This window comes from Barbus barbus (genome assembly GCF_936440315.1).
Source record: "Barbus barbus genome assembly, chromosome: 27".
Taxonomy (NCBI): Eukaryota; Metazoa; Chordata; class Actinopteri; order Cypriniformes; family Cyprinidae; genus Barbus; species Barbus barbus.
Genome location: NC_136755.1, coordinates 16,474,288 through 16,498,534, shown reverse-complemented (window position 1 = coordinate 16,498,534; position 24,247 = coordinate 16,474,288). Strand labels below are relative to the sequence as shown.

Below are 24,247 nucleotides of genomic sequence, written 5' to 3'. Positions count from 1 at the left end.
GTCTTTGTCACTTTTGATCAATTTAATGTATCCTTACTGAATAAAAATATTATACCTCAGCTAAAGCCAAGTTCACACTACAGGACTTTACACGTCGGCAGGTCGTTGTGCCGTTCAGACTACATGACTTGATTGTCTGTCTTTTAGTCGTTGTGGTGTTCACACTACGTGACTCTGTAAATTATCCGCAACCAGGGCTTACACACTACACCAGCTGACAACTCTGTCACCCAACGAGTCGATTCGGTCCCTAAACCACGTTTTGTCATAAAAACACGAGAATTGACCGTCTGCAAAGTATAGAATTATCTTATCTCCTGTATTTAATGTTGTAAGATAGACCAAGCAAGACATCCCCAATGAAAATTATAAATAAAGGATTCATTAATTTTATTATTATTATTTGGTCAATGAAGAGTTCAGATGCAAAAGCTTAAATGCCATCTGAAATTTTCTTCTAAAATTTGTATTTTTCGTTTATATTCAGTTATGTTACTTTAATGACAATGAAAAGAACCTGTACCTGAGAAAAATGCTCATTTTAGAAGAAAATTTCAGATGGCACTTAGAGGCTTTTGCATCTGAACTCTTCATTGACTAAATAATAATAATAATATATGATAATTCTATAGCAAGAACATATGGAAGCGGGCTTTATGCGAGAGTGAAGGAAATCCACCTGCGTGCATTCATATATATCCACTCTCGTGTTACAATAATACGTTTTTGACTTGACAGCTGTTATTAAAATAACGCGATAGAAGCTGCCTCAAACTCAGAACTATAAAGAAATGAAGAATGTGTCTGAAAGCCCGGCGGTAGTGTCCAACCGCGAGCGCAAAACATAGAAATAAAGAATAATGAGTCATTTTTATGTTTGTTCAAAAATCATATTCGGAGCAACATTCATCTAGTTCAATATATAGTTCAGCTATAGCAAATTGAACAAAGTACTGCAAAGCCTTACACGGAGAGTGGTTTGCTATGGTGCGAGAAAGTGAGAGTTGTGAGATATAAACTCGCAATTGCGAGAAAAAAAGTCAGAATTCTGAGAAAAAAAGTCAGAATTGCGAGTTTATATCTCAGAATTGCGAGTTATAAAGTCAGAATTGCGAGTTTATATCTCAGAATTGCGAGTTATAAAGTCAGAATTGCGAGTTATAAAGTCAGAATTGCGAGAAAAAAAGTCCGAATTGTGAGATAAAAAGTCGCAATTACCTTGTTTTATTTTTTATTCATTGGCGGAAACGGGCTTCCATAGCAAAGAGCTTGATTGAGAGGTGATCTGACCAATCAGAACATGCCTGACAGCTGGCCAGTCTTCACAGAAATACTTTAAAACGGGGTGAAAAAGATCGACTGAATTGAAAGTTTTTCAATATAACTAAACAAATATGTGAGGAGGGTTAAGCTGTGCGGTTGTTGGCTGCCACGGTAACGGCAATAAGCTGAGGTATTTAAAAGTGCTTGTTTTGCTTACCAGAAAATCTGCTCATGCACTGCATAGCTTGCAGCGCTAAAGTTAAATGCTGAGTGTTAAATAATAAAATGTTAAAAAGTGTGCTCTTATCATTCTGTGGGCAAAATGAACTTCGCCCCGATCGGGAGCTGTATATGTGCGCTCATCTGCTTACAATGCAGGTTAACCGCGAGCTTCATGTCATCTTCCACTCATTAAACTATGACAGGTCCTTTACTGCAAAAAGACGGTCACTGCGACACTGACAAAGTGATGAAACTATGGCGCTATGTGCTTTTTAAAACCATTTTCATAGGTTTCACGTTATATTGTGGGCTCGGAAAATATGTAAATGCACATGCCCAGTAGCCGTAGCTGTATCTCTTCTAACCTTAACCACAAATCAGACAGAAGAGCAGATTAACTTCGATGGACTTAAAATGGTGTGTTCCGCTGTTGAAATTAAACACCTTCTGATGTTTATTCATGTTCATTTCGTGCATTAAGTAAATATGAAAAGACGATCGGTTCACGTGTTTGAACTGGCAATACAGTGATCTGTCACGACACATTGAAGAGCCACAAAAAGGTATTTATTGTTTGAATTTCTTTAAAAATTACTCGATTTAAAAGCTGAGAGTCCTGAGACCTTGTTTCATATCAGCAGTAACCTGCTCTGTCTTCTCTGTCGGTGTGTGGTCAGTTTCCTCTTTGCTCTGTGATGTGTTTTTCACTGCGTGAGAACAGGAGTGCAGTGTGAGTGTTTGTCGGTCATGGCAACAGTAACTATTGGTGGTTAATAAAAAAATATAGCAGCCAAAAGCCTGTGAAAGATGCTTATGTGCAAAAATATAAGCTTTTTCTTTCAGCGAAGTTGCTGTTGTTTTTCTTCCGGTGACCTCAACCCATGCTTGCTCTCTCATTGGCTGTAGCTCGTCACCACATCTGACACCACAGTGACGTCGAGTCGGCCGACAGGTCCAGATATTTGGCATGCTAGATATTTGTTTGGCGTCGGCGATTTTGCGGGACAGTCCCGAAATTGGAAGCTTTGTCCCGCATCCTGCAAGACGTAAGGTGCGTCCCCGCATTTCAATTATGTATTCTGTATGTTTTTTTTTTTCATCCCAGAAACTGAAATACCAAAATAAGAAATACATTAAAAACTGACTGGCATTTAAAACCCCATTTGCCCAGTCGTCATGTTCTAGCTAAGAAAATAACCAACCCACGCAGTCGTAGACAGGGAGTTTTCCGCAGATGACGACTGCGTGGACGGCACAAAGGATGTGCGGAGTCTGCGGACCTCATCAAGGGCTCGAGCACCACCGACGGAAATGGTGGAGCGCACACGGAAAAACACGATATTCTCCTTTCATTGAGGAAAAAAAAAAAAAACGGTTGCAGCTTTCAGACACGACTTTCTTTTCATTTTAATAGTTCATTTGAGGCGGTTTCTATGGCGTTATTTTAATGACAAGTGTCCAGAGCGCATTATTGTAATGCAAGAATGCAACAAATGTCTCTGTTTGCAGGATTCTCTTCACTCTCACACAAAACAGATGCGTGCTCTCTCTCGATCAGACATTAGGGCTACGTGTGCAAGCTCAAAACGTATACTCTCTCCTGGATTTAATGGGCAACCTGGAGTGTGGGCAATGGGCATCCATCGGCAGAAACATAAATCGGCGCACAAGACAAGGGATGTAATGTAAATCAGTATTTAAATAACATAACAGTAGTAAATGTATCTGTCTCACGTGTCCCGCATTGTCCCGCAAAATCACATCTACTGTCCCGCAACAGATCTATTGCCAGGTGGTCACCCTAGTCAGCGAGCGTCTTTGATGCATCGTTGTGTAGTTCACACAAAGATCGCGAAGCGCCGATCACCCGCAGATTTTCCCCCGATTACAGCCCGACCTGTCGGCGAGCTTGTTAACTTGCAAATCGGGCTTAAAATCCTGTAGTGTGAACTAGCCTTAAATCTGACACTCAGGATTAAGTTTTTTTTTTTTTTTTTAAATTGGCCAAATTACAAGCCGCTTGACAAACCTCAGCCAACCAAACGCTAAAACTACGCCCGGTTGACCTTATAGTCAAGTTCAGCTGTAGTTCCAATGAAACAGGCAGTACTGTAGTTATTCCTAAACCCAATTAAGCTCCTGAGACCCACAAGCGACTGGTCTTAAAATGCCTTATTGTAGGGACATCCCCAATTACAAATTAAATTGAGCTGTAATTGGTCCCCTGATGACTTCATCATCTCTCTATCATCCCATTATTTCTCATGTCATCGTTTGCACTCAATTCTTCTTCTGGCATAGTTTAATCATACATCTGCAAAGTCTAATTTACGAGATTGGTTTTATGAGCATGAAAACATCCGGTGATCTCTCCTACAAAACTCTGCAAAAAGTGCTACACTACAATTTTAAGAAGAGGCCACATAACGTCCTTTAATTTAACAACAACGACTAAAGAACTGAAAAGCAAGCACATAAAAGCCTGATATATAACGTTGTATCCTTACTACAAACCACCCACCTTGCACAAATGTGTGTGAGGAAAAAAAAAAGGGGGAAGAAAGTGTAAAGAGAGAGCGAGAGGAGGAAAAAAGTGTGAGTGACTGAGACAGTAGAAAGAAAGAGCGAGGGAGTGCGTGAGCAATAAATGCACAAGCATACACATAACAATGGCACCAGCCAGCCAATCAGAAGGTCCGTTCAGTGCACGTCAGTCTGACCCCCCCACACCATCACACCCCCCCGTCCCCCTTTACATAATATAATGACTGTTTCAGTCAGCTGCTACAAAAACCAGACTCTCTTTACTCTGCCCACTCCTCCTTTTATCCACCCCCCCTTTTTGCATATCGACGCACACACCCCCTTTCTCCTCTTCCTCCTCCTCCCCAGAAACCTGCACACGCGCACTCCACGACAGACTCACTGCTTTGGGCACTACGCCAGCCAACGCAGCAGCAGCAGCTCCGAGATGAAAAGAAAGAGAGAGCGAGAAAAAGAAAAACAGAGATAGAGAGTGAAATGGTGTACGCGAGCGAGCACACCATGGATGAGCCATATCGCTTGACTCCGGATGAGATTATCTGGCGATCTCACCCAGCGACCCTTGTAACACCCTAAACCACAACTTTCAAATCTCCATTTTATCTAATCAACCTTTTGTCCCGCCATATAGTCCAACTGATCCCTTTCGGATGGTCCCTAGATAGTTACTCGTGCAGGACTAGGGAAAGGGCCTTAAAACGAGGAACCATTTGTGCGTGTGTGGTTTGATGGGCCATACCGAAACAAGACTCACTTTGTGCCCTTCAGACCCACCAATCTAATACAGCTGTGCCACACACCACAAAGCAGAGCTAAAACTGACCCCTCCCTTCTCGCTCTCCACCCCTCCCCCCTTCCAAAAAAAGTATTCTTTTTTTTCCTCCCTGCGTTGTAAAAATAAACACACGCGCTCACTTTCTGGGGGCCCCTTAAAGGTACGGACGACCACAAAGTACTTTTCAGTTCTTATTCTTTTTTTTTGTAAACAGATACACAACGCACCTTTGGGATCTCAATCGGTTCAGGTGGGGGGCAGAGTTGGGGGTTAGGGCAGACGGAGGATGAAGAGGTATTGAGACGAAAAAATGAAATGGAAGAAAAAAAAAAGACAGCAGCACTCTCCTGACACGCTACCCTGTCATAATGCCAACCCTTAATTCCCCTCTGCCCATCCCCCACCGGCACACCATTTTCTTTATGCACACGCCACTGCTGCCTGTCGATCAGATCACTGCAAGCACAAAAATGTCCTCCTCCTTCTGCCCCCACTGCAAACACCATCACACCCTGAAGCCCCCTGAACGAACCGGTACACTGCAAACACACGCGCAAAATCAAAGGACCGGTCTGATATCTTAACGCTCAGATTCCTTCATGCAAGAGCAGCGATGTGTCCTCCCCAAGTTTCGTCCTAAGGCGTAGCAGTTATTGTGAAAGAACAGGGGTTTGCACCCATCTCCCCCCCCCCGGAGCCTGGCCCATCTCCCAAATCTGCCTGTTCGCATGCAGCCCCTCTGATCATCCACCCGCTCAATTGGCTAGATTAAGCCTTTCCTGTTTGCAGCATCTGATGCTGAGCACGAAGACCTCAAAATGGCTGCTACACCATCGCTAAAGGTGTGTGTGCCCACCCTGACGAATAAAAAAAACAAGACGCACTGGCTGCTCGTTTTGTTCTTGGAAATATCCGTTTGGATGGAATCGCAGTTCTTTTGGATTTAAATGTAAGGAGAGTGATTTATAGTGAAGGGCAGGCATTGACGCAATAACCTAGTTAAAGCTGGAGCGATCGGGCTTGGCACAGGGTCATACAGGGTGAGAGCCATGAACGCTTGGGAAATGGTGGCAATGGCTGATGTCTGAATGCAAACTTTACAGTAATGTTCTCAGATTTGGTTGGGGAATCATTTGGGTGACTTTTCAGTAGGATTTTTAAGGAGTTAACAGTATGGATGTAGTCGGAAAGAATAGTTCACCCAAAACTGAAGTAAACGACAGAACTTTTATGACGTTCCAAACCTGTATGACTTACTTTCTTCTGTAAATATGCTGAAGAATGTTTTTGTCCATAATATGAGTCAATGTGGAGCAAAACAACACTAGACCCAAATGACGTTCACTGTATGGACAAACAAAAAACAAAAACAAAAACAACAACAACACACACACAGAGAGAGAGAGAACCAACTTTCAAAATATCTTCTTTTATGCTCTGAAGAAGACAGCAAGCCATACAGGTTTGGAACAACATGAGGGTGAGTAAATGAAGACAAATTTTTGGGTGTACTGTCTCTTTAAGCAGACCTCTGTTGACTTTGGCGTAGAGGAGGATAAAAAGACTTTTTTTCTGTTTATATTATTTGTGAAGAGGGGTTCGGATTTGACATTTATAATGTCAGAACTCTGGGTCCTGGATAAACACTACATAAACTGAATAAACATTCTCCTTACTTTCACCGCAACGGACAGTGTGTAGACGTCAAGCAAAAAATGCAACCATAACAAGAATGGACTTAAATAACACGAACACGACAGACTCATGCAAAAAAAATCGTTGTTTGGAGAAACAAATTAAAACAATGGGTTCAAAAAGCAGCTCAAAATCAGGTCTTGGTGAAATCTGTCAATTCTGACTGCCTAAAATCTGCAAATTGGCTTTCGGCAACTCGGATCAACAGACTGCAAATCGGGGCAAAAAACTGGGCAAAAGTCACGTTAGTGTATTCCAGCCTTAAATTTGGATAGCCTAGATTCCCGTTTCTAAAACTGCCGCACACCCGAGCCCTTCTGGCATGTTGCAGAACGAAATGTCAACAAGGTGACGACCCTCCATTTGCCATTAGGAGTTTTATCTTCAGCTCCTCAGCAGCTGGCTGCCACTCCGTGAACTCGCTTTCACAAGCGACAAAGCACCAGCGAGAGTGTGACCTCCCCCAGGGTGCGTAAAGCAGAAATATGACTTGAACAGCAGACCCGGGCCTCATGATCTCATGCTGCAGCCATTTCTGCAGCCTGACTCCAGTAGAGACGCAAAAGCAGGTGACAACACCTGTTTGGTCAAGACCTGCCTGATTTCTTTCATTCGGCTGTCACTTTGGCTCTCACTGCTCCTCGCTCTGGTATCCACCACCTGAGGATCCGAGAATAGGTTTAGCCGGATAAAAACACCTGAACAAAGTGGTGAGAAATGTGAAAAGATGAAAATGAACAAACACAGTACACCTGACCACAAAACATGCACTCTGGACCAGAGAGATGCTTTAGGGGCTAACTAGTTCACAACAGTTACTTGTCACCTTTCTGTTTTCAAATTAGTCTTCCGAGTGAGTAAGCCCTCTGATCAATATGGACCGGCAGAACACTTGGGCTTAAACGTGTGAAAGATGTCAACAGAACAGCTCCCTAAACCCCTCAAGAGCATGAATCAAATTACTTTACAGTCATTTTCTAAAATGCTATTTAGAACAAAAACTTATTAGCAAAATGGATCAAGGCATCTGAAATAAAGTCAAACATACAGTGATCCAGAATTTGATCACAATTGCGAGCAGTTTCCAGCCCAGATGTTCCTCTTGTGTCGCTATAAAAACAAAGCTCTGTTTGTTTAAGCATCCTGACCAGCACAACACAACACTAACTTAACCAAAGGCATGACTTTGGGGCAGGACTATCAGATTGTCCAACCAACAGTAGATGAGGAAAACGTTGGGAAAGCCCATTTAAAAACGTGTTATATTAAAGCAGATGCACAAGTAAAGTATATCTGGAGAACAGTAAACTGGTTCAGCAAAAGAAGTCAGATCTACTTTAAAAATCAACAATTGAGAATATGCCGAGTTTAATGACAACATAGTGTGCAATACACAGTTTACCGCAATCCCATCAAAAATGCTTCAGATGCGACTGTTTTGGGCTAGGTGAGGCATATTATTTTTTAATTTTTTGTGTGTGTGAGTTGCAGTTTTTAATCTCTTTGGTTCTGTATGCGGCAAATCTAATAGACTGTAATATCAACATTAATTATTAGAACTGAAGCTCAGGGAAATTAAAGTACAACACAACAATGAATTTAGAGGGCAGTATACTATGTACGGATACGAGTACCAGTGAGCATGTGAGAATTAGTATCTCCAAAAAATCATAACCAATGAGAGTCCCAGAGATGTATAGTTGAGCTGAATGGGGAGAAGCTTACACATTTACATTTAAGCATTTGGTAGAAGCTTTAATCCAAAGCGACTACTTCATTCAAGGAACACATTTACATTTGATCAGTCCTCGGCTTTCGGGGAATCAAATCTATGCCACTGCTATGCTCTACTGTTAAGGAAAGCTCACCAAAATTCAATCAAAGCATCTTCACATTTGTACAAGATGTTGATGATAAACTACCTTAGTTTGAGCATTCCCATATTATCAAGGAATAGCAAACCTTTTCATAAATCATTTGACAAAAACGGATTACAAAAAAAAGTCACTTGGAAACTAATCTTAGAATGGCAATACAATCTACTGCCATATTTGCAAGTGTCTTGAAGCTGAAACTTGCACCCCCCCCCCCCCCCCCAAATAAAAACAAACAAACCAAAAAACTAAAATTCACAGCAAAAGTCCTTCTAACAGGCGTTTTCAAACAGAGACGTGAACTAAATTAAAAACAAACTTTCCAAATAATATTTCAACAATTTGCTTTGGATTCAGTACAGCAATGAATAAAACCCAATTAACAACTAATTAAAAAATTAGAACAACATTGGAAACAACTAATAAAAGTGAATTAACAATCAGACTTTGTGTTCATAATGCTTACTATAAAACAGTCTGCATTCATAAAAATACAAAGCTGCTTCTATATTTCAGGAAGGGAATCCCTTGCAAAGGGATCATAAAATTTGGGAACCCTTGGCATTGAAAACTCCTGGCCTAAAGACCTTCCTAAAACTACCGTTTCAAAGCAAACCCCCAACAAATCACATTCAAGGAATCCCACTGGAGCTCTACAACAATTGTATTCATAAGATGCAAATGAAAATTCAAATAATAAAAAAAACTTGTTGACATATTTATCAGTATAAATCATTTCTCGCATCACACGCAATCCAGCCGCAATGTGATGCAAGCGTAATTGAGATGTTGTAAGTCAGCTGTGCTGTGATGTCACAAAAGTAGGTTGCTGAGGGGAATTTCAGGACAGGCGTATTAGCATACCATCACCAAACGGCATGCATGACAGGAATTGACAAAACCACTTCTGGGAGGTTGAGTTGAGTACAGTATCTAAAGCTTAATTTGCTAATTGGACCGTTGTCCTCACCAACGACCTACACAATGGCTAACTATTACTGTATATTACTCAGAAGAGAGATCTGCTGGGAATATGACCAAAATTTGCATACGGACAGTTTCTGACACTAATGAGGCCAATTAGGCGGATGGCGCCCATGGCAACAGGGTTGTAATTGGTTGGCTTGATGCATACGGGACGTATGGGTAACAGGATGTGGGTTAAGTCAATAATGTGTTTTGGAGCTACCAGCGCATGATGCATTTGATGCCTTACCTTAATGCACCTCTGCAGATTCAGCGAGTACCTGAGGGTAAAGCAACCAGGATGAGACTGCGACAAAGTAGTCGTATCTGCAAAGCCACAAGCGGAAGACCGTCCGGCACGTGCACATGTACGTGCACAAAAACATTCACGATCATCTGCATACCGCATGACAGAAGGGACGAGACCACGACTAATATCTCCGTCCCAGCGTCTGCATGCCCCTAGCCAGAAATGGCGTCTCCCGCTCACTGTACTGTTCAGCCACAACACTTAAAATCTCGGTCTTCATTAAACAAGACAACAGCTCATTGTGGCCGTTGCCATGACAACAGGCCCTTCTATTTTTAAGCCGTGCCACTAATCAATTCCTGTTCTGCTGTCGCCCGAGGGAGGGAGGGGCGGTTCAGGAGGAGGGTGGGGGCAGTAGCAGGGGGCAAAGGGGAGGAAGTGTGTGGGGGAGTGAGGCTGAAGACAAAGAGACCAAATAAAGACAGCAACAAGATCTTTAACATACCGAAAAAGAGGTGGTAGACGCAACAGTGGTTAAAACAGCCTACAGTGAGGAAATGCGAAACCAGGTTTCCTCCTCGATTAGACCTGTGAGGAACAGTGCTAACCAGAGGCCCGTGCTAGTACGCAGGTAGCAAAACCACACGGGGCTGCAAACACGAGGAGAAAATACTGGATGAAACTGAACTTTAATTTTCACTCGAACCTTAACACTCAGATCCAGACCGCATGGATCGATAGGAATCTTCTCTTGGACAGGCCCTGGTTCCCTCTCTGCTGCTGCTCTTCCTCAGAAATCCTCACATCCAAACTTCAGCTCAAATACGTAGAGGGATGAGAAAAACCCTCAACAGGAGGTTTTCTAACAGAGGCGGCAACTGTAGAGAGAAACGAATGGAGAGGATCTGAATAAAGCTACAGACCTATTTATACAAGATACAGACAGACTTCAAGGTTAAGGAGGAACACAATCTAATACACTTGCCAGAAGAGAAAATACACAAAGACGTAGAAAATAAAAAAACAAATCTGAAAAAAGAAGCACTGGAGATGAACCGCTCTGTTATCCCCAAGAAGCTGAACGAGAATTTGAAAGATGGCCACAAAATAATAACGTAATTTAGTCAAAGCCATTATGAGAAAGAAACACACTGTCCTTGTTTTTATGCCAGTCAAGATCATTTTTATTTAGATGAATGGGGCTAGTTGTCGTTAGGGCTGCACGATATTGGAAAAAAACTCACATTGCAATATTTTGCTTTTCTGCGATCCATATTGAAGTATGGAAGAAAAAAAAAAAACAGGTGACTTGAATAGCTCTATTTGGAAATTTAAAAAAAGAAAAAAAAAATCAATGATTGTGGTGATTTTGTAGGCGAGTAAATCAGCATAGAAAAACAAATTACAAGCATAGATAAGTATAAAAGAACAAATATACAAATGAAATAATGCTTTGTATTTTTCAGGTAAGCTAATTCTAACAGTATTCAGGTACAGAAATTGAATTATCAAATGTAAAATAACACTGCATACTAGTCTTCACTGTATAAATCTGTGTTAAAGCTACAAAAGTGATTTTTTGTTTGTTTGTTTTGTTGTTTGATTAACATTCATGACACAGAAAGCAACAGGAGCATTAAACTGATGTGAACCAATATATTGTTACATCCATTTTCTCAATCGTTTACCTGTACCTTAGTCATAAGCAACTGTGTTTGCAAGGATACTTGCAGAGACATGCATTTTGACATAAATTCGCACATGCGTGTCATTACAGGCAAAAAAAATAGACGTGAAAGTGAACGGAATTCAGTCCTCATGTGCATCTGAGTGGCTCTCACCGTGTCTACAACGGGCGCGAGCGGCACGGCGCGACAAAATACAATAGAACCCATTATAATCAGTGACGCCGTTTACACTGGATGGCGCGGCGCAACATGACAAATCCCTGACATTAAACTGATGCCGAGTTCTATGTATGACGTACTGACACAAAGTTCAAATGATTTGCAGCGGTCACTTTGTCGCGTCCAGTGCAGACAGACTAGCTGTTGGGGTGCGTCTGGTGTAGGCACAGTGTCTGTACGCGAGCAAGGAAAACTTGTGCAAATATATCAGTATAAACATAACGATCAGTATACTAAACATCGCACATCCTGCGATATGACTATCGCGGATGCGCACATCGCAATATCAATGCTGAAACGATATATCGTGCAGCCCTAGTTGTTGCTATATGGTAATCACTTTAATATAGGGACCAACTCTCACTGTTAACTAGTTGCTTATTAGCATGCCTATTATTAACATACCAGCTGTTTATTAGTACTTATAAAGCACACATTCTGCATGACCATATTCTATAACCATATAACCATTAAGAAGCAAATTAGTAGCTTTGTAGCTTATTGAGGCCAAAGTCATAGTTAATAGCGAAAACTGGGCCTTGAAATAAAGTGTGAATAAATAAATAAATAAATATATATACACACACATACATACATATAGTCATGGCCAAAAATATCAGCATCCTTGGTAAATATGATCAAAGAAGTCTGTGAAAATTAATCTGCATTGTTAATCCTTTTGATCTTTTATTTAAAAAACAAATTCACAAAACTCTAACCTTTCATTGGATAATAAGAACTTAAAATGGGGGGAAATAACTATTATTGGCTATTACTGGCACCCCTAGAACTTCTTATGAGTAAAATATCCCCATAAAGTATATTCCCATTCATATTCACAATTTTGAGCTCCAGGGTGATTATAAACATGAAATTATCCAGCCATGGCTTCCTGTTTCACAGAAATATAAATAGGAGGGAAAACAAAGCCCAATTTCCCTTAATCATCCATCACAATGAGAAAAACTAAAGAATATATTTCTGATGTGCAGCAAAAGATAATTGAGCTTCACAAATTGGTGAAGTGGCTCTAAAGGGATACTCCAGCCCAAAATGCAAATTTTGTCATTAATCACTTACCCCCATGTCGTTCCAAAACCCGTAAAAGCTTTGTTCGTCCTCGGAACACAATTTAAGATATTTTGGATGAAAACCGGGAGGCTTGTGACTGTCTCATTGACTGCATAGTAAATTGCACTGTCAAGGTCCAGAAAAGTATAAAAAAAACATCATCAAAATAGTCCATCTGCCATCAGTGGTTCAATCTGAATTTTATGAAGCGACAAGAATACTTTTTATACGCAAAGAAAATAAATATAGCATTTATTCAACAATTCGTCTCCTCTCTGTCGCTCTGTGTCAGCGTAGTGTTATTTTGGAGAGCATCCGATGGACGCAAAGTGTGTACGCCTTTCTCTGTCATCAGTAACGCATGGATACGTATTGTACATTTATTTACGCTTTGATTTGAACGAAAACAGCGTATCCATGCGTTACTGATGACAGAATAATGATAGGTCTCTGATCGCGTCAGGTGTTCTCTAACCTCATCAGGCATTATAGGAGAAGATTTAGAGCTGTTAAACAGGCAAATGGAGGTTTCAAAAAGTATTGAATAAAAGGGTGCCGTTAATTGTGGCCAATGTGTATTAGAGAAAAACATTTATTTCATAATGATATTTCCCCCCATTTTAAATTCTTATCCAATGAAAGGTTAGATTTTTGTGAATAAAAAAAAAAAAAAAAGATCAAAAGGATTAATGCAAATTAATTTTCACAGCCATCTTTGATCATATTTACCAAGGGTGCCGATATTTTTGACAGATAGAGAGATAGATAGATAGATAGATAGATAGATAGATAGATAGATAGATAGATAGATAGATAGATAGATAGATAGATAGATAGATAGATAGATAGATAGATAGATAGATAGATAGATAGATAGATAGATAGATAGATAGATAGATAGATAGATAGATAGAGAGATAGATAGAGAGATAGATAGAGAGATAGATAGAGAGATAGATAGAGAGATAGATAGAGAGAGAGATAGATAGAGAGACAGAGAGACAGAGAGACAGATAGACAGATAGACAGATAGACAGATAGACAGACAGATAGACAGATAGACAGACAGATAGATAGACAGATAGATAGACAGATAGATAGACAGATAGATAGACAGATAGATAGATAGATAGAGAGAGATAGATAGAGAGAGATAGATAGCTATTAAGGTTGTCCACTGTTATTGCCCAGTAAAAAATATACTTTTCATTTAATACTCACTGAGACTCACTTCTGTGACAACATGCCCCAATTGTTGTTGCAATGGCCTATTCAAGGTTTGCTAGCTCCATGAAAAAAAAAAAAAAAAAAAGGACAAGTAAATGACAAATAAATGACACTGACAAGCTATGCAATTTCGCGTTCATTATTGCAGGCGATACATCACCGATAATGAACGCGAATATTGCTTAGCTTGTCAGTGAACTATGGCTCTGTGTATTAAATGCTGCTCCATCTGAAAGCAGGTGATGGAGATTTACTGCCAATCACAGAACTGTCTTTACTGATGAGATGCGCATGATCATCGCATTCGATTATTTGCACAGCCCTAATATGTTACATCATATAAATAAAAAAATAAAATTAATTAAAAAAAACTTCAGTCTCAAATCTTATAGTCCTTATAGCCCTTGTGACATCCTCCTCATGTGACAATAAGCATTGGTCTCCAATGTACAGTTGATACAACCAGAGTCCACAAACTTACGCAACTGGAGAACACGTTCTAAAATAAAGCCTGCATTATTGTGACTAAGGTGCATAATTATGCAAAAAAAAAAAAGAATCTTTCCAATAATCATATTCCAGAACAGAAGTCGTGCGGTATGGTTTGCCTGGTCGTGCTTTTAGGGGTATGAGCAATCCTTGTAGCATGCATAAATGCATAACTTGTTTGTTTTAAGCAGTGCTGACTGAACTGATGTCATTTTCAGGGCGAATTAGTCTCCTGTTACTTTAAAAAAAAAAAAAAAGGGAGTTACAATATCTTTTTTTTTTTTTCACCCAGGGTACCCAGTGGAGTCAAAATGCGAGAGAGCCAGTCTAAGCCGGTTTGTAACCTCAGGGTATGGAATTATCTCTTAATATGTAGCCGTTAGTGGTCAGGACGTCACACGAACACAGAGAGAGAGGGAGAGAGAAAGAAAGAGAAAGACAGGATGGAAAAAAAAAAAAAAAAAAAAAAAAAAAAAAAAAAACTAGGAGGGGGCCAAAGGGGGCAGTAAGAGGAAAATGTACTTCTTACGAGACGCTGAATCTAAAACCTGGCACCTTGTCAAGACGGCTCATTGCGGAACTTCAGACCACAGGGTGGGGCATACGTTGTTTAAACAAATAGAGAAGAAAAAAAAAAAAAAGGAAAATTGCTGGAACGTGAGCCATCTGGAGAAAGCGAGGTAGCAAAAAATTTTTAAAATGGGGTTGAATTGGAAACGAGGTAGGGAGGAAAGTCAGGCGATAAAAAAAAAAAAAAAAAAAAAAAAAAACCTGCCATATTCAATTCAATCATATGCAAAACACACACAAAAAAAATTAAAATAAAAAACACAAATATCCCCCAATACACAATATGTGCACACTACCTTTACACACACCGACATGACCAGTGCTTTATCATGTTGAGATAAAATCTGCAGAGGCTCCCCTTCTGACGCTCAAAGTAATGGGCACACAGACATATACTCTGGGAAAACATGATTTCCACCAAGGAACCGGCGCTCTGGAAAAGCAGATATGCTTGGAGAGATGGACTGCGGAGAGTGCACACAGGACCAAAACTTTAAGAAAAGCCAGATTTCTGCATTTGTGCAAGCTCCACCCATATCGGCTGAAGAGAGATCACGCACCCCTTCCAACAGAATGACCCAAGAAACAAAGGCCTGCAGCTGAATGGAGGAATATGGAGAGGATGCTTAATTGTGCTAAGGTTCAATTTGTTAATCTGCTAAACACAGTAATAAGACAAAGAGGCATTTGTGCAGGGATTATGGGAATTGAATCTTGCGGTTGCACATGTACAGAGAGTCAGCTATAATTCTTATCAAGGTTAACTACCACAGGTACGGCAACTTTCAGAGATTTCCTCAAAGGTACCAGCTGAATTATTTTTGTTTTCTGTTTATTTATACATTTTAGTTAGCCGTTTCAGCCAAAGCTACTCTAAGGATCCAGCAATATCATGTCAAAAGCAAACTTTAACCCAGTATAGGGGTCCAAGATGATATGAGAGAACAAACAACAAGTAAAACCAGGTCAGATCAGGTGTTAAGTATTATTTGTACTATTTTAGTATTTATTGTAAAAAAATAAAATCAGTTTTCATTTTAATTTTAGTAAGTTTTAGTAATTTTGTTGAGCTTTTCTCTTTTATTACTTTTAGTTTTATAAATTTTTCTATTTACCTTTATTTTTTATTTATTTTTCTTCAGATTTTGTCACTTTAGTACTTTAATTTAAACTTAATTTCAGTTAAACCCCAAAGCAAGGTTAACAATTTTCTTAGGTTTTTCTTTATATTTATATATTAGGGTTTTTTTTTCTTCAGCTTTTTTCAATTAACCAAGTTATAGTTGTGTTTTATTTTTAACTTAAGGGGAAGCAAACAGTTGCAGGTATCTAGCCCAGTGTTGTTATTGTTAAGTGTTCTCATATTACATTTCCAAATATAACTGACTTCTTGACTTTAATTTAACCTTTAATTTACCCCCCAAAAAAAAAGACTAACATGAACGACTTTCTTTCTGTGGAACACAAATTTCGAACAAAATTTAAACTATTTTTGTCCATCCAATGAAAGTCATCTGGGTCTAAAAACATTACTGGACCCCAATTTAACCCTGTACTGTACGTATTAAGTATTAATGTGCTACGTCACACAAATTATGAATAACATGATGGTGAATACAAATGCTGACAATTTTTGGGTGAACTGTCCCGTTAAGAGATTTGTTGCAACTGGACACTGGCGTTGGCTAATGCCACAATAATAAAAGAGGTTTATGACTGCATAGTCAAAACAAAAACATTTCTTAGACTACTTTAGCTTAAATAAATGATGCAATGCCTAACACAATGTCAGGTCCATCAACTTTAATAGACAAACTAGCCCCCGGGCCATGAAAACTACGATGGTTCCAGAGAGAAATGCTTCGGATGGGTTCCGCTTGCTCTTGCTCTTTCATATTGCACTGAATTAAGTGTTCCTGTAGTCCTTCGATCAGCTCAACCCATCACACAGCTCTCTCGCTCCTGAAACGAGTGCAGCCGGAGAACCTTGCGCTACAAAAGCCACCCATCTTGGGACTATACGCCTATACCTCCCACTGTAATCATAAAACGGGTCTATGCGCTTCATATTCACTCACAGCTTCCATCTCGCTACAATGTAATACATTGCAAAATGATGAAAACAGCTTGGCCTGAATCAATACTTCTGAATATTTCAACCAGAGCCAATACCTGGACCCGCTGCAATTAATGCAGTCCACACCTCGTCTTCAGAGAAATCCCACTTGAGAGACGTTGAGCAAATTAACAAGAATCCGGAGCTCTCGTGATGGCCAAGACTCATGAAGCTTGAAAAACTCATCTATTTTGCGATTGGGATGGTCAGACATCATCCACCGGGGAAAAGGAGAGAGAAAAATAAAAAACGACAACATTCCTAAAGTTAAAAACATCTTCGTCATCGGTCAGGCTTCTCGCTCTTCACATACACGCATTCTTCAAGAATCAACGTAAGAGGCCCGTCATGTCGTTTCTTGCTGCTGTTTATCCAGCTAAAGCATCAGGGAGGCCCTCTAATTAAACTTCACAGGAAGCCATTCATCTGGGTTGATTGTTTCTGCGTGGGGTTTAATAAGCATTGCATGAGGCCCGCAGAACGCAGCCTCCCCATTCAGGTGTTAACAAGACCAGCGCACCAACATACATTCGACGCATTACAGTCGACTGAAACATTCCCTCTCGCTACCTGCTCACTGTGCCCACCTAAGATCTCACAACTAAAATGGTGGAGAATAATTAATCAGCAACTGACAGAGCTGAGCGGAAAAAGCTGGCTGAGGAGTCAAAGGTCCCTGTACAACTGAAGACCACCAGAGGGATTCAGATACCTCTAAAACAGTGTGATGAAAAGGAAACAGAGGCTGACATCTAGCCCAGATTGCTTTACAAATCAGTTATTTCAGCTTAGCCGTACGCACTTCTTCAATGCTAAGAGGAAAAATCAGATCTATAAAACAGGCCGCATCTAAGCAGATTTGTCCTTTTTCAAGTTGTTCTAATTTGAAATGGATTTTGTAAAGATTTAAAGAGACAGTTCACCCTAAAATGAACTGAAAATCATTCACTCACCCTCTTGCCCTTTGAACCATAATTTACTATTATTTATGTAGTGTGTATATATTCAGTTTTCATTGAATGTTTTTTACATTTTTGAGAAGGTCAATCAACTTTATTTTATTGCAATTACCTCAGTTATTTCAGTCACCATTTCAAATTTTCACTCATCTAATATTTATAGTTTATTTCAGCTGCATTTTAATGAATGAAAACAATGTTTAATAGTTGTAAATGATGATAACACTATCCATTCTAAATGACTTACTTTCTTCTGTGGGACACAAAAGAAGATAGTTTGCAGAATGCTAAAGTGTTTTTTCCACACAGTGAAAGACCCCATTGACTTTCATTATGTAGACAAAACAGTTAAAACTATCTCCAAAATATCTTGTTTTGTGTTCTGCCGAAAAAAGAAAGTCATACAGGTTTGGAACGACATGAGGGTGAGTAAATGATGACAGAATGTTCATTTTTGAACTTCCTGCTGTATACTATTGAATACTGACACAGATTGGCATCAGGCCCAAAAACAGTTTGACATACTTTTCTTTTTATTTGCACTTCTTTCACTGATCTAGATTTATCACTTCACATTCATTAACATCATCCATATCAATTAGTAGCATGTACAAGCAACCGACAAGACTTCTCACCCTCAAAGGATTTCTGCTTGGGAAATGTTTTAAATAAACGTAATTTTTCTGATTAATGGGTAATTATCCTGATTTCTTTCTTTTCAAAACATTCAGGCATTCAGGGCTCAATTTTACATAACTATGGGTCATGAAACAAGCACTGATTTTGAGTAGGTATCAATCAGACCTTCTCATATAGTCAATGAAAACGGAAGACTTGATGCAGGCTGACAATAACTAGTATGAACACCACTTGATTACAATTTTTCTCTATAAGGAAATGCTTGGAAACTTTAAAATACTCGTTATTTTTTAGTTCAAATACTGAATTAAAAATGAAAACAGCTAAATGATAAACTGCAGTGTACATGATTAATTATTAAAAACGTATGGTATGCTATATGGGATTAAGATTTGTAACCCTGTAACTAAACTTCAAACCGCAAATAGAGTACAATCAAAAACATTCCTGAGTATATGACAGACTAATTTCTCTATGATGTCAATGGGAAGGTCTGAGGTAATGTTGTCCATTACACTGCTTTATACAGCCAAAAGACATGTGCTCATATTGTTTCCTAGACCAATAAGCCTTATCTGGGGAAAGGGCGAGCAGCAGCCCCTAGCTTACCCAAGAGCCAATGAATCAAACCCTTTTGGACCCGACACTTCGGTCCTGAGGGTCTTTTTTTAAACCCGCTATCACACAAAACCAAAAAAACTACCAGACGTGAGCATTTCCCTCTCATTCTAACCGGCTTTAAAACAACACTAACAACATTGAAGGTGCGTTGAAGGGTAGGAGATCAATGGGAGGACATCTGAGTGTCAATGCCCCACTCTCGGCTCTCAGGATTGTCGCAGTGAGGGTTCGTTTTACAAAACTAGCACAACTTGGGTCCACATCATCATATTGCACTGCCGTAAATCTCATGGTACATGTTTACAGAGCAAGTCGTTTTGTTGTGTCTACTCAATACATCTGCCAAAGGGGCACTGTTAATTCTAAACACTACCTTTTCTGACCATTCAGCAGTCCTGAAACCCAGCCAAGTCAAGTACTCTTTCTGATCCAAGAGTCAATATCCAGTTCTAAATGTGATTTCCCTCTCAAACGTCTTCTTCAATGGCATGGTCTTGTCTTCTAGATGAACCCATGATTGAATCCAGGTTGAGTTAAGTGCCAAGTCAAAATATGATCTAACGTAGAATCACCTGAACATAGATAGATAGTTTTTAGATTGTGAATAGTAATTCTGCACTTACAAATGCTTATAAAAAGGAATAGTCCACCCAAAAATGTAATTCTGTCATCATTTACCCAGCCACATGTGACTTTTGTTCTTATAGAGAGCACAAAAGATGATATTTTAAAGAATGTTAACATTGTTTTGGACCCCATTGACTCAAAGGTGAGCAAATGAAAAAATTTGTATTTTGAGTGAACTATCCACAGCACAAGGCTTAAGCTCTCAATCGTGAACAACTTGAAAATATGCATTAGGCTTATATTTAAAGTGAAAATCCATGCATTCAACATGGGAATGCCAATGTTGTGCTGAAGCACCACTACTAACATAAGATCTGGTGTGCAGAAGGTTTAGGTAGAACAGGTACTTGAACAGGTACCTCTAAACCATGGCAGATCTATGATGAAATCTACATTGATAATTTGAGCTTAGAGTCTTTGCTCATCTCAGTGTGCTCCGTCTTATCACCTGGCACCGCACTTCACAGGTTTCGTGGGCTTAACAAAACCAGACAGTCACTAGCAATAAGGTGCCCGTGCACCATGGAAATTAAAGAGAACAAACTGCATAAAATCCTTTCACAGGCGATGGCCATAAGCTCGGGTGCACCGACTAAAGTGATGAATAGCCCCAAAAAAAGGTAGAAAAATAAATACCACGCTGCCAAGTATCTTCCGCCTGAGGTGGAGGAGGGGGAACAGTCCACACAAAATGCCTTTGAGCAAAACAGTCAATAAGAACATTGTTTGGACCCCTCTTGAGGATGTAATACTAGTGGGGCGCCCCTCACAGTATGCAGCAGCCTTTTTCAAAATTAGCAGAAAACACTCCAATTGGCTCTTATAAGATGTGCTACTTGCTAAAAAAAATATTTTGCTTATGTTATTTACACTGATTACTTACATCAGACACCAGCATGATTTCACCAGGGTAATTCCTAGAAAAGTACATGTTCGGTGACTTCTATGCAGACCTTTCTCTCTGCACAATAAGTATAAATTACTTTAATAAGAGTGGGTGGAGAGCTTTTTCTCTGTGACTTGTCAAAGTGGGAAACTTTTGTATGCTATAAAAATATCTAGAAGTACATAAGTCTGTTTGTTTCTTGAATAATTCCTTGAACTTAAAAGGTGTACTCAGTAAGTTTGTGTTTACATTCAGCTGGCTCCTGTTAAGTGGTCTTAAACTTTATGCTGACACCTATTTGCGTGGATACAAATAGGATGTTCACACCTAAGCTGTTGGTTTTTCCTTTTAATTTATTCACTTTTGTGTCTTCGTTGAATTCAAACTCATTCGGTTTGTTATGTTATGTCTATTAGTTCCAAACCATGGGTATTTTTCCCATTGGGATTTTGAAAGTCTTTGTTAAAAACTGAAAATCCATGATTCAAACTAAATATCAACAGTGAGAATCAAAATACCACAAACTTTCATTTGAAGCAAAATAGTATTAGAAAAATCAAACCAAAAGTCTGTGCACTCAACAACTTTGAGCAAGGGAAAGGACTACAATCCCATGGTGAAGCACTGTAAATTATAATAAAAAATGGAAAAATAAACTATTGATTTAAAGCTGTTTTGTGTATACAGAAACATCATTCTACATGTATTGCAAAATATGAATATATACAGAAATATTTAGGCAGTTCGGAAGCACGGGTGCTAAAGTGTTCTTTTGATGTGATTTGCTTGGCTTGATTATCAGATTGATTGATTTCTTTGCAGAATGATGGGTAATGTAGTTTTTTTACTGAGAAATCTGCTGTCAAAAATGGTTACTTAAAATAAGTTGAAATAATGCAGTGATGGCATAAGCATAACACTGATTAACAACCTTGTAGTTCTTGCGTAAGGTCTACCTTTAAATGTGTTAAAGTTATTGTTAAAAATCAATTCCCCAATTAAAAAAATAACCTTAAGTTTTACTTTTGGAACTGGACTCTACTGCATGACATGGCAAGTCATGTGATCTCAACATGGCAGCACCCATGAGCAGGTGACCCACTTGATTTAGAACGGTTAATTTCTTTATATGTAAAACTTTTTTAAAAATTGGCAAAAAAATTACTGAGTGCATGTTTAAAAACTTTTAAATGGTAGCAAAATAAGAAATTGCCTATATAGTGGAATTATCTGTTAGGTGCATTTTTACTTTAAAACGATGCAGAAAAAGTAAAAGTCTTCACAAACAAACTACTGTCATCTGGTTACTAAATGCATAAATTCTTGTGAGGTCAAACTCTTCAAATCAGACTGCGAGAGTAAGCCTCTGACTATATAAAGCTTATAAAGTAAACCCAGTCTCACTTTGGACGTGTCTGCAGAGAACATATATCATTGATCAGAGTTGCTTTCTAAACGTCATCTCCCCCGATTATCAGTGACTCCCTGTTGGCTTCGATCAATACCTGCATTCACGCTGGAATTAGATTTCACTCTTACGTCTGTCAAGTGTTGGGCAGCCATTTGCGTGCATATGGAGCAAGTTGAGAGAACGTCCTCACTTACGTAAATGGCTGATGCATTTTCGACATCTTTTTTTCTAATTGTACAGGCTCACCGTACACCATCCGTGTGCCCTCGGAACAGTAGAGAGAAATCCCGCTCCCCCGAACAGCCCCAAAACACTCACTAAACAGCCCGTTTGAACTGGTTTCTTCGGAATACGAGCGTTGGGGTTATTTTGATGGCGTTGCATGTGTGTATCTGTTTGGCTTCTTCATTGTGTCTGAGCTGCTACTGCACTACAGCCACAGCCGGTAGGACGCGAGGCTTTCTCCGCCAATCTGGGTTAACCCCTAGAGACACCAGATGAAACGATGAAAGCCGTTTCACACATATAAAATGCTGCTTCGGCTAGTAAACTTGTCAAAGTTGCCTGCTAAATATGACGGGCTTTTCGCGGAATCGCTCTTGAAATAGCCGCTCGATGTGCGATACGCCACGGCGCAATCCCGAGCTCATTTTAATAGTATTATCCAGCCACTTTGAACTGCTGCTGCGTGTTAGACGCGCTTTGCTTTCCACGCAAAATCCGCTATGCTATTGTCTGGCTGCTCGGCAGGCTCCCCCAAAACCCTTTTTAACCATTTAGCCCATTCGTTTACAGCAAACGACGGCCGAATCGTATGCGGATACGATTATAAACCATATCGCTTCCAAATTCCCCAATCCGATCCGAAACCGGCTAGGCCGCGCGTGGATCCCCGGACTCACCTGACTCGCCTTTACCCTTCAGGTTCCTCTGGCTCCGGGTTCGCTCTCCGATCCTGAAGCGCTGCTGTAGCTCTTCACGACCAGTCCCCGGCACCGGCAGGCAACACAAAAGCGCTGATTGGGCCTCGGCGAGCGCTCATCCCCTTGGTCTCTGCCCAGACAGACGGGTTATTGGTCGGCGGCTGTGTCGGAGACGCGCCCCTATTAAGGTGTATGTTGTTGTCTGTGTCTGGAGGGGAGGGGACAAGAAGCTCTGAAATGATGGGAACTAAATGGGTTGTTATGCGCGTCGTGTCGGCAGCACAAGGCAATCTTACTACACTGACAGATAAATTGTGGACAGCCATATTAACTCCCTCTTCTTTCCGATCGACTGGAGCATTTTGAGGAACACTGTGGTGTGAAACCGACGCGATTCCATACAACATTTGGACATTCTTCCAGCCGTTTCCAAAACTTGCAGACGAACAAAACAGGCTGTACTTTTTTTCGCAATGATCAGTTTTATAAGGTTGATTTTAGGCCGCTTATGTGGACTGGACTGATTCGCCATTGTCTGAAGCACCAAGGGTTAGAAAATGATTTTTAATAGTAACGAAACCATGCTTATTGTTCATTTCTGTTTATGTTGCAGGGACTCGAACATATGCGCATGCTTTATTTCTACTTTAATGCAGATAAATAATAAATCATTAATTAGCTATTTAAAAATGAGTTTATAATTTTTTAAACGTATTTTTAATTGCAATGCGTATGTTCTGTAGAATAATACGTGTAATTATGCATATTAATTTGTTTTAAGATACTGCAAGAAAACAAAATACATTTTATGCCAAATCATTTTATCATTCGTTGTTTTGATATGTAAATCAGGGTCAAGCTGAATTAGTCCGGTTTTACTTCAAATGCTACATAATTTTTTAACATGACATCCAGAAAATGATCATAACTTGTGCCAAAAAGGGGAAAGAAAAGCTAATGTCATCTAGATGCTAAATGCATGTGAATTTTTAAAAAAGCATTGTAGACTGTGGTTGTTAAAGTATATATATATATATATATATATATGTATATATATATATATATATATATATATATATATATATATATATATATATATATATATATATATACCTATATATAGTTTTTTTTTTGTTTTTTTTGCCATGTTGCACTTACAAAGAAACAATAATAAATATCTTTGCATCAACAATTATGCATGTATATGTACTA

At 39.5% G+C, this 24,247-nt stretch overlaps 1 protein-coding gene across 2 annotated transcripts in view; it reads right to left on the bottom strand.

Annotated features, from left to right (window-relative positions):
- Positions 1–23,160, bottom strand: part of LOC306846782 (transcriptional repressor p66-beta-like) — a 43,395-nt gene extending 20,235 nt beyond the window's left edge. Inside the window, exons 1-2 of one of the 2 annotated variants that reach the window (XM_079380390.1) lie at positions 23,015–23,127; positions 10,296–10,467 (exon numbers count right to left, since the gene is read on the bottom strand). The gene's annotated coding sequence lies outside the window, so the exon portion shown is untranslated. Of the gene's footprint in view, positions 1–10,295; positions 10,468–23,014 lie in introns of both variants that reach the window. The other variant, XM_079380389.1, reaches the window with a different exon arrangement.
- Between the last annotated feature and the right edge of the window lie 1,087 nt (positions 23,161–24,247).